Genomic DNA, 7,084 nt, shown 5'->3' with positions numbered 1-7,084 from the left:
CAGATAAGGTAATGGCTGTTATAACCTCACGCTTTGTCCTAAGCAGGGCATGATCAGCAACAGGGTCCCACGCGGAGCAAAACCGTCTTCAGTATAATAGGTTAAGCTAGGAATCAACTGTACAAGTATGCAAAATACTGTCTTGTTAGTCACTAAATTTGAAATATAAATGCAAGGTGTAAGACCATCGCTGCAAGCCCACCAAGTATCATTTGTGGGAAGAAGGTAGGCAGAGGAAGAAGAGGCATAGGGAATTATCTTATTGCAAAGATGAACATGGGTGGAAGGGACCTTATTACCAACACACAGTCCTTGGCCTGAAACTGTGCTCAGTGTTAGCGTTGCATCTTGCTTTTGATTCCACCTGCATAAGGAGGAATCTTAGGTCTTAGTACCTTCAGAACTCACAGCAATTCCTTCATAAAAGGGTGGACAAGAATAACCAACAGGATTCGGTGAGTTCAGGGTGGGAATGATTTAGTACTAAAAAGGTCCTATTAACGACCTCAAGAATAAAATGTCAAGTATCAGGTTTAAAGGTGTCATCAGAAGGAGGGGAAGTAGTGGGGTAAAGGGTAGGAACAAGATTAGAGGGCCATTTTGTGGGGGCAAGGGATTTAAGACATAATTTGATCCAATAGGCACTGTCGGCCCACCAGGCGGTTGTATCAACAACTTTATAGTAAATGGTAGGCCACCATCAAAGCGCTCCTTGTAAAGCCTTAGACCCCAAGAATGGCCACTGGCCCATCTGCTATTCTTTTTTCCTTGGTCTGTAAATTGGATATGAAGTGGGTGACACCAATCTGAACAGTCTGGAATGTTAGTTCAATCTGGGTTTCCCTGGCTTCCTGTTTTATGATGTGTACAATTAGCAGTGACTGTGATAAAGTCCCAGGAGGAGGAGGGACACCAGTCCTTATCCGATATTACCATGGTATTGTAAGGAGGCAAAAATTACAGAAAAAGATCAGGACCCCCATCTGAATTAAAGTTAGTAAATTTACAGGCCTGAGTTAAAGAAAGAGAAGAATGCAAGTCAGCTAGGTAGAACCAAGAAACTGGCGACCACAATGACTGGGCAAGTCCACAATGACAGGGCAGGACCACATTCCTGAGAAAAATAACTGTACAGAGTGTTTTCACATGACCCTGACTTACACAGGTTGGGTTCCTCTGGAATTTTCTGCTGTTTTTATGTTATGTCTCCTTAGCAACCCTTCGCTCCCTCCCTATCCCCTGGGTTGTGGTTTTCCCCTTTAAAAACTATTCTCAGACCAGCAGTCAGGGTCAATTCAGCTCCTGCGTGAGCAAACGAATTGACCAACAGCCGCTGTTCCTCCCGAGTAAAGCCTCTGCTGTTTGCATCCAGTTTCGGTGTCTTGCGAGTTATTGGATAGTCATGACATCCCGAGACTTGAGTGAGGGTCTCCCCTGAGTTGGGGGGGGGTCTTCAGTATCTACAAGTCTTTCAAAAACCGTTCCCTCTAATTTTAATTTAAGAAGAGATCTATCTTGGGTAATTTGTTGTCTGTGCTTACAAAGGCAGGTGGATCTCTGAATTCATTTGCCATGTTGAAAATAAATGTACTTGCTGTCTTCTTCTAAAAAATCAATGGGCTAAGGTCATAAAATGCTGATTCCTGGGATAATCAAAAGGGAACCTGAAATAAATGACTGAATTGATATGCAAATAAAAGACTGGTCAATGGTCTGTAGGAGAGTGCCTCAGACAGAGAACTGTGTGGAGAGGGAACACAGCTCTTTTAGAATTTGTCTAGCAGCATTTCTGACTTTGGAAAACCCAAGAATTTTTTTTCTAGGAGCTTTTCTGACTTTGGTTGGAAAACCCATGTGTTATCCAGAGAGTTTTAGATTTTTTTCTAGTAAGAGCTTAGCTGTCTGGAGATCTCTGGGAGAGCTGTTGAGAACCCAACACAGAGCTTGTACCCACGATTAACTCAAGTCCTTTTTTTGCTGCTCCCCAGCACCCCTTCCTCAGAATTCCCATCCAAGCCAAGGTTTACATGGCACTAGAGCAGAATTTTCCTCTTTGCGGCAACCCACACATCTACCTACCTACCTGATGTACCCACCAAAGTATTCGGTCCACTATCACTTTCTTTGTTGGTTGGAACTTTGGGAAACGTAAATCATTGTGCCTGGGCTATGGTCATGCAGATTTAGTTTCAGATTCAACATTTCTTCTAATCCCCCTCAGATTAAAACTGTCTCTTCTATTTCTTTGAGGCAAGAGCTGTTTCTTTGATTGATAGAGCATAAATCAATCCAGTAGAAAAAAGACTTTAAGCAAACCATGTATATGGTACCTGTAGACAAGTCTTAAGAGAAAGTGTCATGTGCATCTGAAACTACTCTGGAGTTTATTTTGCCTTCCAGAATAGTACTGAAAGACTGATGGGTTGGAGAGGAAGAGATGCCTTTTAATATGAGGCTGTCTTGACTCTCAGGTACAGGTATGTCATTGGCTCGATATATGCCTGTGTATGTGGTATCCGTAGCACTTGTCTGACCAGGGGATAAAAGATGTTTGCCTCCCCCTTCTCCAAAGTTTCAATACACCTTGAGTAGGGTTTTGTAGTGGTGTGTATTCTACCATGATAGTTCTGAGAAAGTAATTTAGTGGGACATAGTCCCAGAAGAGGTAGGTATGAGCAGGTGAGGGGAGGCAGAAATCCAAATAATGCAACATCACACGTGCTCCCACAGAAAATAGCTGGCTGAGTCCAGCAAGTGAGCTCAGGAAATGATCTGAATAACTTGCACAGGGAACTGTCATGTCTATATACTGACCACTGTCCAGCCTATCAAGAGTTGATGGTGACTCCTGGGAGAGGCATATTTGTTGTCTCTTCACAAATGTGCAAACAAGCTGGGGGGGTGTCATGTAGCAAGGACCTTCTTCCCATAAGGGGAAACAAGGAAATCTCTGTGATTTGAGACTCCTGAAATGATAAAGGGATGGAAGAGTCACATGTATGACTCCAACTAGATTTATTAAACTAAACTGTGTTCCCTTGGACAAGTTCTCTACCTTCTTCAAGCTTCATATAACCTTATGGCCCATCTACTTATATGTTTTCCTCCAATATTATAATGGTCATTAGGTTCTATAAGTATGTGATGGAAATGTAAAATCCAATTGCTAATTCTGCACTCTGGCCAGGAGACTATCTCTGCTTTCCCCTTCCTCTTCAAAAGTTGAAAATTGTGGTTATTGACTCCTAGGGGTTAGCTTTCTTGGTTCAAACCCTCTAGCTCTTTTACCTACTCCATATATGAGAAAAAAATTCTTCCAGACCCTATATCCTTTGGTTATCTTCTTTGGATATTTAATGATTCATCCAAGAGCCTCTGAAAATAGGGCATCTAGATAGGAAATGAGGACTACTGCCAACTTCAGAACTGAGAATTCAATCAAGTGCTTTTTGCTTTATTTTACATATGGGTTAATGGGTCATAATCTGCTGTGTCTGTAAGGTATTGTCAACACTGTTATCCAGTGAGGATGAGAAAGGAAAAAAAAGAGCTCCTATTTTTAATCTGTACGACAAGGAACAGAAATCACTAATTGTTCTTCTTCAGGTTCTGGTCTTTACGATAAGTGGGTTTCATCTCATATGTAGTCCAAACCCAGTCAATATTGCTTGAAAAGATGGATGGGGACCAATGACGGAAGGGGATGTCTCACTGGGTCCATGCTGAGGCATCTCTTCCCCCTGAGGGACCAGCCACACAACAGTATAGCATAGAATAGAGTTTATTCAGGGCATGGGGAGGGGAGCCTGGAGGGTAGTAGAGACAGAGAGAGAGAGAGAGAGAGAGAGAGAGAGAGAGAGAGAGAGAGAGAGAGAGAGAGGAGAGAAGTGGAGGCCGGCCATGACCACGTGGAGAGAGGGGGAGGAGAGGGGAGAGGGGGCAGAGAACCTGCAGGCAGAGGGATCAAGGGGAGCAAGAGAGAGAGGAGGGGGCAGGCAGCCCCTTTCATAGTGGGCAGGTCTACCTGCCTGTTGCCAGGTAATTGTGGGGAGGAGCACACCTGGCTGCTGCCAAGTAACTGTGGAGGTGGAGTTTAGACAGAATACTAACATTCTCACATTTTGGCTTAATTAAAAAAGAAAAATTAGAAAGAGGTGACGGTGAAGCAGGAATAGGGTCGTCGGAAATCTGGCTACTTCCTGTTGGTATTGGGGGCGATGTGTCTTTAGGGGGAACCTGAAAGAATGGGTATGGGGGATGTTTGACCCTGCTGTCTAGGGTCTATGGAGCCATCTGAGGATAGGTCAGAAGGAACAGGTCCAGTAGAAGCAGCTGTGTGTGACAGGAGATGGAGCATCTGGAAGTTGCTTCTCTGGAGCTGTTCTAGATGCACCTGTACTTGACAAGATGTAGGGAATAAGATTAAGAACACTTGGGAGAAACAAATTTTTCTAAGATGTACACACTTGAAACCCAGAGGGATCCCACCCTTTGGAATAGGTAGTAAGTGGGAACTTTAGGCAGATGTACTTATCTGGATGGCATCTATTTGGTCCATGAGAGGTAGATTTGAGTGGGTCTCCTGTAGCTTATAAGTTTACAAAAGACATAACAGCATAGGTTAGCAACACAAGCAGTCTTTAAGATGAACCTTTGCTGGATCGTATAGTGGAATGTTTTATTAGAGTTAGGCAAGTTTATAGGAACTCAGATAATTTAGGACAGTGGCATATCAAGAAGAGGAAATATGAAGCATTTAATTGATGGCAACTGAGGTTAGGTAATGAGGTAACAGATAATGTCTGTGGAAGCTTAGCTGTCAATGTAGTCAGAAGTCTGAGAAAGAGTAAACAATAATCTACCAGTTATATATTATTTTTTAAAAGTGACAGAGTCCACTAGCCAACAGTTCCCATGGTCTCCATTGTATCTTGGGCGAAGTTAGTTTGACTTCCAAGCATAGAAGCACAGGGCTTTTTTCTGTGGAATGGATACACGTGACATGAGAAATGACTTACCTTGATTTAGCCAAGTCATTTGACTCAGGGCGTCCCGTTTAGTCCACTGTGTTTGTTTGCATACAATCCAGGCTGTATCTTCTAGGAGCCCAAGTCTTCTGAAACCATCTTGGGCTAACTGTTAGAGGCTTTGGGAATTCTGTCAGCCATAAACTTAAAAAATACTGTTAGCAGACTTCTGACAAGATTGAGAGCCATAAGGATTGGTTGTAACTGAATAGAATTCAATAGCAATAGTAAAAATCTATCGAGGCAGGTTAAGAAAGAGTCTTAAGTAACTTTGGCAGGTTGTGTATGTAGAAAAAGCACATTTTTATATTAGCAAAGAAGAAAGAATAAGAAAGAATAAGAAAGAATAAGAAAGCTGGCAATAGTGGCATACAATCGTATAATTGGCAGGTTGGGCGGCAGCGGCAGCAGGGGGGGACTTCCTGCTAGCAGCCGGAAGTCGCTGCCCAGTGCCTCTGGCAGCTGCAGTGAGTAAGGAAAAGCAAGCATGTCCTGTATTAGCAACGTTCCTGTTATTTTTGTTACGGTAGGCACTGCTAACACTCACTTTACAGGCCCCGGGCAGAGAAGGAGAGAGAGCGCCTCTCTCACATGCTCGGGCAGCTAAGCCGTCTGCGCTGGTGGCTGCGTACATGGGGAAGCAAGTCTCAGAGAGGTCCCTGGCAAGGAGTAGACCCAGAGCAGAGAGCTAAGAACCACAGAGGGCAAGGGAGCAAGCTGAGTGCTGAACCCGCTGCTTTCCAGGCAAGCTGGCGGAACTAAATGGGTCCAGTCAGCAGCATATGACGGAGAAGTTGAAGGGGGAAGCTCCCAAAAGGCTGGCCCTTGGGAGAGACACGCTGGGGACTATAGTTGGAGCCAGTGCTCCTGAGAGAAAGCAGTCTGTCCAGGCCTGGCCTGGGGTACTCAGCCATGAGAAACTGTCTCCAGAGGAGAGGGGAAGTGTCTCATCCAAGGGGAGCCATCCTAGAATGAGGTCAGGGAAGGACAGGGTTAGCTCTGAGCTCAAGAAATCTTTCCTGGGACCATGTGGACTCTGGCCAGTGGGGTATGGGGAAGTTTACCAGTTCTAGGCTAGGTTAGTGAGCGCTGGTCTGATGAAAACCTGCAGATGTCCACTAGAGTCATGGCACCAATGAAAAGAAGGACGGGGAGGAGCATACCTGGCTGCTGCCAAGTAACTGTGGAGGTGGAGTTTAGATAGAATACTAAAGTTGCTGATGCCAAGAAGCGCTTGCTGGCAGGAGCCTGATATAGCTGTCTCCTGAGAGGCTTTACCATAGCCTGAAAAATATAGAGGCAGATGCTCGCAACCAACCATTGGACTGAGCACAGGGTCCCCAGTAGAGGAATTAAAGGACTGAAGGAGCTGAAAGGGTTTGCAACCCCATAGGAATTACAATAATATCAACCAACCAGACCCCCCAGAGTTCCCAGGGACTCAACCACCAACCAAGGAATACACATGGAGGGACCCATGGCTCCAGCTGCATATGTAGCAGTGGATGGCCTTATCTGGAATCAGTGGGAGGGGAGGCCCTTGGTCCTGTGGAGGCTCAATGCCCCAGCATAGGGATATGCTAGGGCAGTGAGGTGGGAGTGGGTGGTGGGTGGCTGGGTGAGCACACTCATAGAAGCAGGGGGAGGGGATGGGATAAGTGGTTTGTGGAGGGGAAACCTGGAAGGAGGATAACATTGCAATGTAAATAAATAAAATAACCAATACAAAATAAATGAGCAACAATGTACCCTTAATAAAAAAATACAATAAATGGGCTTCCTCCTTGTTGTGATTGGGTTGTCTCCATAGCTGTCAGTTTTTGCTTATTAATCCCCATGGTGAAGTATGATATTGTGTTGTTGGCCAGGTAAAAATGGAAGAAGACAGCCCTCTCTGGGGAAAACATTGAAGTCAATCCCAGAAGAACTTATTACTCAGAATAGTAAACTCAGGATATAGTAGAAGTTGTGGGGATGACTTGTTAGACAGAACACAGGCCCCAGATCTAGAGTTTTTCTTTCTTTCTTTCTTTCTTTCTTTCTTTCTTTCTTTCTTT

General features: G+C 44.5%; 1 non-coding gene across 1 annotated transcript; it reads left to right on the top strand.

Moving 5' to 3' along the window:
• Positions 1 to 1,749: 1,749 nt before the first annotated feature.
• Positions 1,750 to 1,808, top strand: LOC114625445. Its single transcript, XR_003712082.1, has one exon. It is a non-coding gene; the product is annotated as a U7 small nuclear RNA (small nuclear RNA).
• The last annotated feature ends 5,276 nt before the right edge of the window (positions 1,809 to 7,084 follow it).

The sequence above is a fragment of the Grammomys surdaster genome, unplaced genomic scaffold (assembly GCF_004785775.1).
Source record: "Grammomys surdaster isolate TR1022 unplaced genomic scaffold, NIH_TR_1.0 217, whole genome shotgun sequence".
NCBI classification, from domain to species: Eukaryota; Metazoa; Chordata; class Mammalia; order Rodentia; family Muridae; genus Grammomys; species Grammomys surdaster.
This window is presented reverse-complemented; position numbering and strand designations above follow the sequence as displayed.